The following is a 12,527-nucleotide window of genomic DNA, read 5'->3' as shown; positions in this document are numbered from 1 at the left end:
TATAAACCTTGCATAGAACTCCACCATTCCCAAGAATGATCTTAGTTCATCCTTGTTGGTGGGGACAGGCTAGTCCTTGATGGCATCCATCAATTCTTTTTTCGGGCTTATACCATCTCCTGTTATTTGATGTCCCAGGTAGTTGACTGAGTTACCACCAAATTTGCATTTTTGATATTCTGCAGTGAATCCCTTTTCATTTAATATTTCAAGGACTTGTCTCACTTTTTTGTCATGCTCCGTTTTTGTTCTTCCCATGACCAGAATATCAACTTGAAAAATTAAGATGTCTGGGATTCCATCAAAAATGTTATCCATGAGCCTTTGGAACATTGCAGCCGCAGAGGCTAGACCAAATGGGACACGTGTAAATCTGTAGCACCCGAACGGTGTTATGAATGTTGTGAGTTTTTTGCTGTCTTTATGAAGTGGCACTTGGTGATATGCCAACTTCAAATCGATCGTAGAAAACCATTTTATCCCCTTTGTTGTGACCAGCATTTCATTGATTTTAGGTATGGGGTATTATTCAATCACTATGTTTTTGTTAAGATCACGCAGGTCTACACAAAGTCTTAAATTGCCATTTGGCCGTTTCGCGACAACTAAAGGCGCAACCCACTCTGAAGCCTCCACCCTCTCAATTATTCCTTCTTCCAGGAGACTGTCGAGTTGTTCTTTGACTTCTTTTTTATAGCAAAAGGAATGTTCCTAACTTTATATACCACAGGGGTGGTGATCGGTTTGAGTTTTATTTTGTGTTGATACCCTCTCAAAGCACCTATTTTTCTGCTGAAAACATGTTGAAAATCTTCAAGTAGCCTTTTACCACAGTCTCCCTGCTCTGCTATGCTTAACACAGGATCTTCTTTCCTCGGATCCAGAATTATTCCGAGATTACCCTGGTCCATCCATCCCAGAACAGATGGACCAACCCTCGACACATAAAGTTTTCCAGTGGATTCCCTTCCTTTGTAAGCAAAAGTGAGATCTCTGTAGCCACGCACATCAATCAGCTCACCAGTGAAAGACTTTATTACTATGTCTGTTTTTTTTTAATTTTCACCAATTTTCCCTTTAAACTTCTCTGACCACACTCTTTCATTTATAATGGTATAGGGCGAGCCTGAATCTGCCACTATAATTATGTTTATACCACCAATGGGCAATGTTACAAATAGGTTTTCTCGTTTTGGTAACGTTCACATATGCAGAATTTTCGTTTTTCCCATCTTCAATATTGAGGACAAACATGTTCATATCGTCCTCCTCAGACAAATCTTGTTTGAACTCATTTGTTTCAGACACAATTTTTACTTGTTTTGTTTTACGTGTGTTGCATGCTTTTGAAAAATGTCCTTTTATCCCACAATTCGAGCATTTTACCTCCCGAGCAGGGCATTTTAAGTCATTTGCCAAATGGGAAGCACTTCCACACCTGTAACATCGCCCCCAGTTCTTCGTTTCATACTTTTGGTTTTGTATTTTATGACCACTTTTACTCCAACTCTGTTTTGCGTAGGTTTTTTGATCGCTAACTTTATTTACACTTTCACTGTTTTTCTTGTCTTCATCTTCAGAAAGGACTGCCTTAGCACAGCGTCCAGTTAGTTCAGCCTTACGTGCTATGTCTATGATATTTTGCAACGGGTATTCGCCTTTGGCCCACAGGTTATCTTGGATATTTTCATTCGAGCCTTGCATTACAATTTGATCCCTAATGAACTCATCGTGGAGAGCACTGAAACAACAATTAATTGCAAGATTCTTAAATGCCGAAAAATAGTTGTCTATTGATTCATCTTTCCCTTGTTTCCGGTGAAAAAATTTGTAACGATCCACACCCACGCAAACTGTTGGTTTATAATATGTGTTCAAGTCATCAATAGCATTTTGAAAAATGTCACCTTCATTCTCAGCCCTAACTTTTTTGTTAATGGAGTTATACACTTTAATTCCACCAGCGCCTAGACAGTGCATTAGCATCTTGTATTGTTTTTCTGGTTTAACCTCATCATCCTCCTCCAATGTAGAAATATAATTTAGAAAATACTCCCTCCATTCTTCCCATTTTAGTGTTGGTTTGCCCCCCCCCCCCCTCCCCCCCACATAAGAATGTTTCAGGAGGAGACAAATTTCAAACGCATCCTGATGCCATGTTGTTGTGTGCTAAAATATTGTACGCTGAATAAATGTACCAAAATTGGATGTACACACAAGGAGATGATGGGGAGGTGGTGAGGACGATAAACAGTCAAGTGTGCACCAATGTTACATTGTTGGAGCAGGAAGAGGTGAGTAGAAACAGTGGGAGTTCCCAAAGCAAGTATAGTTCAGTATAAATCCTTTAATATCTAATGGCTGGATAACCTTTTGAAATATTTGCTTTAGAAAAGACAACACACTGAAGGAATGTAGAAAAGAAACCTCTCAGCATAAACCTCTCTTGTTTGAAAATGCTTAGAATGTACATTACTTCCCTGGATGAATGTTCAATAGCAGTTGATTGTAAGCGAGCACCGCTTAAGTTATTACCTTTGTTTTCCTTCAACCGCGATGACTGAAATGCAGGTGACGTTACGAAGCGAGGTTGCTTGTAATGCGCACGGGGTGAAAGTTTATGTTGCTCAAAATGGTGTCTTACGTCGTAGCACATAGACTAGACCGCTAACCTTGAGAGTAAAATGGAGACTTGGCGTCACCAAGCGTACGTTGTAGGAATGCAAATCAGCTGTGAATTAACAGTTAGGAATCCGTTGGTCTGTTGTTGAATGACAGTTGTTTCCGTTGTAGCGGAGGGTTTTACCACACGTTGGTCAGTGAACTTGCGCACTTCAGAATTTATTCGCCAATATTTCTCAGTAAAGTTGCAACAAGGTTGATGCTTGAATAACTCGATAATTTTCGAATCTCAGTAGATCGGCACACGTCCATTGAGAATACACACAAAATCTTCAGGAACACAAACTAATTCCAGATACAGAATTATCCGCTTGTGCTATCAATTTGAAAATGCGTGCAGACATGAATTGCCCAGAAATCTACTTGATAAGGTCCATAATGTAATCATCCACTTCTAAATGTTGTTTCAAATAGATGATGAGCACGCCTGGTCAAATTCTTTTAAGTTTTTAAAGAAAATTTCACTGACCTTTCAACTATTAAGACGAATATTCAGCTCTGAAGTCCTTATATTATTATCCTTCAGGTTTGACTCCACGAATTCTTTACTATTTGATTCTTCACAGAAAATATATTTTTTCTTTTTTGTCCATAAATTCCTTTGTGGGTTCCTGTGTTGGCGCTCGTCGCCAAATTGTTAAGTACACGACTCGGTGAAGTTGGAAGGTTGTACTTTATTGTAAATATGCGCCAACACAAACTCTGGGGCGGGGTAGAAAAACAACCGGTGGATTCTGTGATCAACTGTCAACTGTCAACTGACAGGTGGCAGCTGATGACATCACAGATGATACAGCGTATCAGCTGGAACTAACATAGAGCGATGCTACGGTGTCCGCGCAGGGACACAACATAGGAACACAACAGACTGTAAACACAAGGTATAATGGGAACTAAGAACAGAGGACAGGCATCTGGACTGTAATCAATGAATTGTCCATGCTTGCACCCAGGGCCATTGAAAGGCTACGGCTGATGGTGGACCTATCATTGACAACTTGAAGCACTGCACAATCCTATCTTGAATCTTTGATCCATTAACGCACTAGTATTAACTCAGCGCATATTTAATTCAAGACTCCACAAAGTTTGCAGTGGGCACCCAGACCTTTCCACAAAGGATCATTTTGTCCATAGAGTACCATATTGTTCGCAGAAAACACTTTACAGCATAACAACTATAATTGTATTGGACTCATATCTCAGGTTTATAGAGTGCTAGACCCATCTGTTTTTTAGTAGGTCCTAATTTTAGATGCACTACGTTCCTATTTCTAAATGCATTCATTTATTTAAATTTTTTGGACTGAGCACCTGACCCCAAAACAGGCACTGTTCAGCCTCCAATGAGGAAGGGAACAGAGTAACCCAAGAACTTCTCACCTTTTCAAGAGGAAAATAGTCCAACTTAATGCATAAGCAAGGTGGCCACATCCTTGTGGATATGTCTCACAACCTCATCAGCACCAAGGTGTCATCCTTACCTCTGGGAAATTCAGGGTCCTTCAAAGGTCCATGCTAAAGTGCAGTAACAACAAAATACATAACACCAATATTGACCCTTACACCTCCCTGAAGTGAAGGTGTGTCCAATAAAACCAAAAAGCTTCCTGCATCATGGAGCACCAAGAACTCAAGGACAATAAATGATTTATAAGGATAGAAAAGCAGCACCAACCAATATCTAACTAAGACTAACATTTCTCCTCTCCTCACACACAAACCTCGCCTCAACAGCTAAAACCACCTTGTTGTGTAATTCGCTTACAAGTCATCGATTGTGCCTCATCTTCATGGCCATCAAGGGTGTCATCAGTGCTTTGCCTCACTGTGACCCCCAGTCCTACACACACACTGCACTTGAGTGACAATTGGAATTCCATCAATCACTTAGTCACCAAAAAAATACTATTTCTAGTACCACCTCAACAGCAAAAAGCAAGCTATGCTTTCACTACCACCCTTCTATGCAATGTATTGAGGAGGACCTTCTTGAAACTGCCTCCTACAGACCTGGCAAGCAATGTTACCACCCACAAATCCACCACGCATGGTGACAACATTCTCAAGGCAATCATCATTAAATCACTCACAACCTTCAATACTGTCAATGTGTCATTCAGCACAAGACATCCTTGCCAATAAAATCAGAACTTTAAAGATCCCCTAGCTGTTGAAAAAAGACAGCCTCAGCCTTAATAACTCTGCTAGCTACCAACCTATCACAAACCTTCCATTTCTCAGAAACATAATTAAATAATCAGTTGCTATCTAATCAAAAGACCAAGAGACTGATTTACAGTTTGGCAGGTGGCCAGCCATCTGTCTGGGAGGTTATTACCTCCACCACCCAGGCAGGACTACCACTTTCCATATTTAGAGCTCTCCGCCAGCCCTGTGTAGATCTCTATGATTTCAGACAAGCCGCCACCTTGTCAAGGCCTCTGAAGATGCAGAAAGTTTGCTGGGCAGCCGCAATATTTAATATGACAACTCTGCAAATTTTTGTCGTCGTTAAAAAACATAAAACTCTCAAATAGAGCGGATGGTTTGATGTTCTTACACCAATGGTCCCAACTCTGTTCTGCCGTTTTTGTAGGGGTTCCACTGGTAGAGCCAGCAGTGTCACCACTGTCAGAAACACGAAGGTCCAACAAGCTATAAAAGGAGCGGGTGGCGTTGTCAGTTTGGTGGGCAGGGTACTCCACCGAAATTGTGGCGGAAAAACCTTTCCACCAACTTTAAATCAACCCACAAATCAAAATCAGTTCCAGATGGCATCCTTCTCGAAGAAAACAACGATGTAAACGACGAGCACATGAAAAGATGAAAGAAATGGTGAAAGGAGTAAGGTGAAATAAAAGAAGTAAATCAAAAAACATAAAAAAGGATGAAAATGAATTTTAAAAAAGGCGTAAAGTTTGTAGAAAGGACAAAAAGCAGGACCAAGATAAGATAACTGAGGGAAGCCTGGGAAGAAAGAAAGGAAGAAAAAATGGATGAAAGAAAGATAGACATGAGTAAGGATGAAAGAAAGGAAAAAGTGAGATGGGATGAGAGTTGAGAGAAAGGAAAAATATAAAGGAAGAAAATAAGTAAGGGTTAAAGCAAGAAAGGAAGTAAGAAAGAATCAGATAAAGAAAGAGTGAAAGAGTGAAGGGAGTAAAGGTGAGAAATAAGTGAAAGAAAGAGGAAGTGCAGAAATTAAGATGCCCTTATAGTCGTCCTTTAGCTTATTTTCACAACACAACCCTGCGAGTAACAAGCAGGCCATCCACATATCAACACCACATTCTTTCAACAGTGGAGCTTCCTTCACACATGTTTAAGAAGCAGTCTTATGGATTTCGTAAGAAAAATGTTCTGCTGTAGCAAGCAGAGCTGTTGTACCACTTCATCATATCTTTTATACTGACCTGCGCTCTTATATATGCATGAAAGCGACTCTCCCAGATCGAAATTGTCAGTGTAAGTAGATGCGGGATTCAGGATAGTAAGTTTATAGGTCATATGTATACTTACCTTGATAATATGTTACGTAATATCATGGATACACTATATGTGAAAGGAGAGAGGATGTGGCGCAGCGGTCAGAGCTGCCGTTCGAGTCTCGGCGTCCATGCAACATCCTGTAATTCTGGGCAAATAAATCACTTAATCTCCTCGTACCCATGGACATCGCCTGGATACTCTTACGGGTGATAATTTGCGCCATATAAATCTTCAAATGTATTTTCATTTGATGTGCAGGTAAATACAAAAGACTGAGGCTTATTTATGAGGCGGTTTGTGCATCACTCTTGCACAATGTGGTGGAAAGAAGCAAACCGTACATGCACATTGTTAAGGCAAGCAAGACAACTTTGTGTGGCCCTGAGTGGCTCCATAAATCTGGAGTAAGGCAACAGAGTGTAAATCACTGCGTTGCCTTACTCTGCCCTGGGAAGGCGTTGCGTGGGGGTTCCGACGCAACTCCCATAGTTTTTGACGCATTCCCAGATTCATCAGAACTGGTAAACCTGGGAATGCTCCAGAAAGATAAGCCTTCCAAGAAGAGGCATAATAGGAGGAATATCTTTATTTTCTCCTTGTTATTTCCTCTTTCTATATGTGCTGCATTCTGCAGCGCACATAGAAAGGGGAATATGCCCCTCAGGATTACTTTTGTGCAGGAAGGTGCCCCTTCCTGCACTAAAACCATCCTGCATGCAACGCAGGCACCCTTGCCCCCATGGTACAAGGTTGCCTGCATTGGCGCTAGGCTAACAAAAGGTTACCAGAGCAGGGGAAAAGTCAGGGAATCACTGGATTTCCTTAAATATGACCCATTCCTGCCCTTTCCCTGTCAGGCAGTGCAGCGCAGCAAGGTGACTTGCAGTGAGTGCAGCGCAGCAAGGTGACTTGCAGTGAGTGCAGCGCAGCAAGGTGACTTGCAGTGAGTGCAGCGCAGCAAGGTGACTTGCTGCACTGCACTGCGTGACAAGTTCATAAATAGGCCCCACAATATTTTGGCCTACAACCCCATGTGACTGAAATCTGTGATGGGCTGTAATTCACTTGTCTTTCAAATAATGACAATACAATTAAAACTCACTGTTGACCACATAATTAATCCAAATCCATACACAACTATTTTCAAAGGTCTATTTTACAAATGTCTTTTTGTTGTCTCACGTACGTAACAATTCAATGTTTTTAATTTTATTTAGTGAGAGGAATCTTTTGCTTTGGTTTATTTTCATGTTCTCGTATTTTCATTCTACAGCTCTTTGGTTTGGTTTTTCTCCAGAGCTGTGACAACTCAGTACAGCAAGGATTTAGGATGTTTTCGTGTACGGATTATTTTGGGTTTTTAAGTTTCTTGAGTAATAAAGAGGCAGGAGTCTAGTCAGGAACAATCCTGCCTTTTTAGTTATATCTCAGAATCCGGTCTGCAAAGGTAAACAGGCTTTCCAGTAAGGTGTCCTTGACTCACCCTTGGTAATGTGACCTGAACAGCAAGGCTGTATACTAGGGGAAAGAATTATAGCAAATGTTTACACAATTTACACCACAGTACGATCAACAGAAAATACAAACTTAAAGTGTAAACCGTGTTTAGTTAAAAATCCAAATATTAAATTATTATTCAGGAAGGAAAAATAGCAAATTTGGATTGGGCATCCACAGTTAACTAGCACAAACAGGCGGCCAAGAAATAGAAGGCATAGGTAGGCTAGTGTTCAAACAAGAGAAAGCTGACTGGTTAAAAACAACAAAGAGACAACTCTTAATTTTGATGAGGTCATAGTTATACCCGGCAAGCGACACTCAGACCGGGTAGTGGAGGCAGAATGCAAGCAGGGTACACTGCAGTGGACTTCTGGAAGTCATATGTCATGCCTTGTCATTGATGAGCATAGCCATATGAATATTGTGATACTTGGATTCTGCATGTCCAGAGATACTGGGGTAACTCTACTTGGAGGACAATTCCCGATATGTAGTGTCAGGGTTGTTGTTGTGAGTCTCCTTTTTATTATACATTCTGTGCTGTACTTAGGAAGAGATTAGATCGTGCTGCATTCTTGTCACACACGATGCCTGATTGTGTACCATTTTTGCATACATGAGACATTTTGTCTTAATTCTCCACACCACGACTGCTGTTCTGGTACCCAAGCGTTATGCAAACAAATGATAGCCAGAAGGCTGAACGAATCATACATTCACCTCCAGTCAAGAGATCTGGGTTAAATTCATTGTTCTTTTGCTCACCATGCCACCCCAGTTTACACTCAGCCATATGCAAATCAGTCTTGACCCTGTTCCTCAAGGGAACAGTTTAGCCCTAACTGCCAAGCCAGGTCCTCCCTGAACCTGAAACAGGCATCCTGGGACAGGTTTCGGGGGTATTACCCCTCATCAGTCAGACTAGCTTAAATCTAGAGGCACAGTGAGCAAGGGACCCACGTCTGGGCATACCCATTCCACTTTCTAGGAAAGCTACAGTCCTAATTAAGTACCACAACGTTCTCTTTCCTTCCCATGTGAAGAAATGTTTCCATTTCTTTGTGATAATTGTCAAATGTTTTAATGAATAGCATGCACTGTACAGCCTTATCCATATATCTTATCCTAATACAGACAGTGGAATTTTGAAGGACACAGATGAAGCTTGTATTGTGAGAAGTCCTTTGTGGTCACAGATTAAATATTGGAGAAGCCTTGCATTTTGAAATATGAGCCTCCTATTCTCATAAGCCAGCAGTTTCAAGGCTCAGCCAGAGAGAGGAGGAGGCAGGAACCCGGAAGGATGTACTTAGCCTACAAAACAAATCAGGGCCAGCCAATTACTCACGGAAGCCCTGGAAAAACTGTTGCTTTAGGCACAGCCCTGCCAAGTGCCATGTGTCTCGGGTTAGATTAATGGATTTTAGTAATTTTCTCGTAGGCCCCTTAAGTTGTCAAATAGTGTGGCACTTGGCAGGGCTGAACAGAGTGAATAAATTAATTAAAGCAAAACTTGTCATTTTCACCAGCTGCACAGCAGGTCACACTTTGTTGCAACCTTCTTTTTCCTGCTGGAATAGCTGGGTTTGGCCACATCATCCAAACACACTGCGCTTTTGGTTGATTGTGGCTTTGATACGGAAGTCCAGTGAGGGGTAGGTGGGCTCACAGACAAGTGTCCACAAGTGAAGAGAGCCAGCCTAACTTCTGACAAAAGCAACTGCAGGCATTAAGGGCTGGGAGTGAAGCGTCTTCGTCTAATTATGAACTCGACCCCAGCACAGTTTTTCTACAGCTTGCAAAACTAGATCATGCACATTGTTGCTGCAAGGATGGCCATGTGTTCTCCTTAAATTAACCCCTTCACCCTGTTCAGCTCCGACAAAAGCCACACTACTTGACAATGTTGCGGGGATGCAAGAAAATTATTAGAATGCATTAACCCACCCCGAGATGTGTGGCACTTGGCAGGGCTCTGCCAAAACAACAGTTTTCCCATGGCTTCTGGGGAGTAATTGGCTTTTCCTTATCTGTTAGGAAAGCTAAATATATCCTTCTAGGCTCCCACCTCCGCCTACGAGAATAGGAGACACGAATTTGGTGGGATGAAGTATTTTACATGTCCCTTTCTAACGGGTACAGAAGACTGTTGCCTCCCGTTTTCCCCTTGGCTCTCTACTGCCCTTCCAAGTACCACGCATCAGGGGTTAAACTAATACTTTTTTGGGTTGTAGTGTGCGCATCACTGTACTTAAATGCATTAGTCATACCTTTATAGCGCCCTGACTACCCTGTGAGCGTGAGGCATGCTCAACGAGGAGCTTTACTCAAGCATTTAGTGCAGTGCTAATGATGAGCTCTGTGCTGTCTACCAAACTGCTGTCTGAAATACACTTTTGGTCTTAACTCACAATCCGACTGGCCAATGCACTGACTGTATAGTGATTGGCGCTGAGAGCCAACCCTTGGATTTAATCAAATCGTGCCCGGGCTCTCCTTCAATTGTACCACAAGTGTGTGTGGTCAACAAACATAGCTGTGACAATGCAGTGTGTTGATTGGCCCCTGATATTGAGGCAGTAGCCAATAGCTTCCTTTTTAGTTGCTGTGACCCTTGCCTGTTCAGTATATTCCCGAGGTATAGCTGTGCAGGTCACTGTAATACTATTGGTAATTTGTAAAGCAAATACATGTCACACCCCAAGGGTTTCAAGGTACTGGGGCCGTCGGGGAGATTATGTGAGCTATTGCCCAGAGTCACATGATGCTGAGCTGAGCTGCCGCCAGCGATCGAACCTCGCTCCCCGTGCTAGGGAGTCAGCCACTCTGGCCGCTGTGCCACACCTCTCTTTCCCTTTGTGTGGGGTGATTTATTTTGGCTGTTTGTAGGCCTGTTGGGAGCACTGGGTTGCTTACTGGTGATTTCCCCGATATTACACCGAAGTGGTGCAGCGGTCTGCAGCAAGCTCAAACGAACAGACTGATTGTTGCAAATCACCTATGCAGTGTATTAAGTGGGAGAAGGCCGCTTTTTTTTCCCTTGCCTCGCCCGCTGCAAATAATGTCCCCAAAGGCTAAGGTGAGTCAGGTCACAAGTCGCAGTTTGGGTTGGTTTGTTTTGGCTATTGTTTGTCGGGGGGTTCGGCCTGGTGTATTGTGTTTTTCTGCTTATTTCTCTGCTATACATATCTTACTGCAGCAAGTTTAAATGCTGAGTTGACATCTCCCATACCTTGCAAAACATCTATAGAGCATATGATATGACAGACGGCAGCTTCCTTTTTCATTGCCACGTCCGCCTCCTGTGCAGTACAGTCCTGAGGTGTAACTGTGCAGGTCAGTGTGTAGACTGATTTATTTTGGCTGTTTGCAGGCCTGTTTGGTCAGGTTAGGGTGACCAACCGTCCGTAAATTTCACGGACAGTCCGTGAATTTACTGTTGTGTCCGTTGTCCGTGAAGGAAGTTTCCACGGACGGCATTTGTCCGTAATTTTAGCCTTGGGGCCAAAAGACAAATGTTCAGCTGTTGAGATGGCTCAGCTTACGCAGAAGGGGGGGTCTCCCGTGCAGTGATTCAGAGGGAGGGGCAGCCAGGGTGCCGGGCTGCTTCAAAGAATGTAAATGTGGGGACTGGTTAATCTGGGGATGTAAAGGGTGCTTGAATGAGAAATAAATAGGTGTTAAATGACATAAACTGCCTGAGGTGAAAGATGTCTTCTTTCTCCATGGTATTGTTAAGGTGTTCCAAGCTGAACTGTGAAGTGTGTGCTTTGCAACTACAACTGAGGTCACAAACCACTATTACATTACGATTTCATACCGTCTCATGGTTACAATTCGGAAGGTGTCGCAAAACCCCTTTCACAATTCAGAACCTCTTTCCCCACTCTTAAAACAGGTTTTTTGTTTCGCTATCGAAGCGTGATTCAAATACTTTGCAACTAAAAAAAAATCTTTATGGCATGCGGCCCCAGGTGGATTGACCTGTCGTATTCTCATTGCATTAAACATGATTTTTTTCTTCTTGCGCTTTTAACTGTGGAAATGCAGGCTCTGGATAGTGATAGTGTATTAGCTGCAGTAAAATACATATATCAATGTCACCTTTGCAACTAACATCAAAATAATCACAGATGGGATGTGATATTGTGTGTGCCAATGCCTCATGAATCAGGATGCTTAACTAGGTCAGGGATTTAAGTGGGCCGGGTCCTGCCTGTGCTCAGTGCCGGGTGCAGTTCTAAAAAGCAGGTGCTGAGATGGGTCCCTATTGGGCTCTCCATTTTTGCCCTAATCCTCAGGGTGGAAACAAAATCTTAACTCTGCTGCACTTCCACCCTTCACTGCCTTTGATGTAACTCTAAAGAGACTGGTTACAGTTCTTTCACAGTCTCATAATTTTAGAACTGAAGCATTTTCAATATTATTTACAATGAAGCCAAAGTTGTTGCTTATTTGTTTTATGCAACTAACAACCATTGACAAAGCCAAAAGTCCTGGCTTGTTTTAGGTGGATTGTTACTTATTGTGTTATTTATCTGGATGCACTGACAGAAGCAGCAAATTTACCAGTCGGGGCGCAAAATATGCTAAGCACAGATTTCTTAGCTTACGTGTTTTTAAGCCACACCCTTAGTTACATCGGCCAAGCCCCTTTGACAGACCCCCCAGTTTTTTCACTCCACTTAAAGCCCTGTGCTAGTTACATATGGCTGTCCTGTAGCTTTTCTTCATCATTTTCCTACAGCGGTCAGCAGAAACATGTCATGCACCATTTGAGGTCATTTGTGTCCTGCAAGCTAGAGGCAGTGGAGACGTAAACCTTAGGGGTTTGCATGATATCACCTCAGTAC

Source organism: Triturus cristatus, chromosome 1_2, assembly GCF_964204655.1.
Source record: "Triturus cristatus chromosome 1_2, aTriCri1.1, whole genome shotgun sequence".
Taxonomy (NCBI): Eukaryota; Metazoa; Chordata; class Amphibia; order Caudata; family Salamandridae; genus Triturus; species Triturus cristatus.
The sequence above is the reverse complement of the archived record's forward strand: the minus strand, read 5'-3'. Positions refer to the sequence as shown.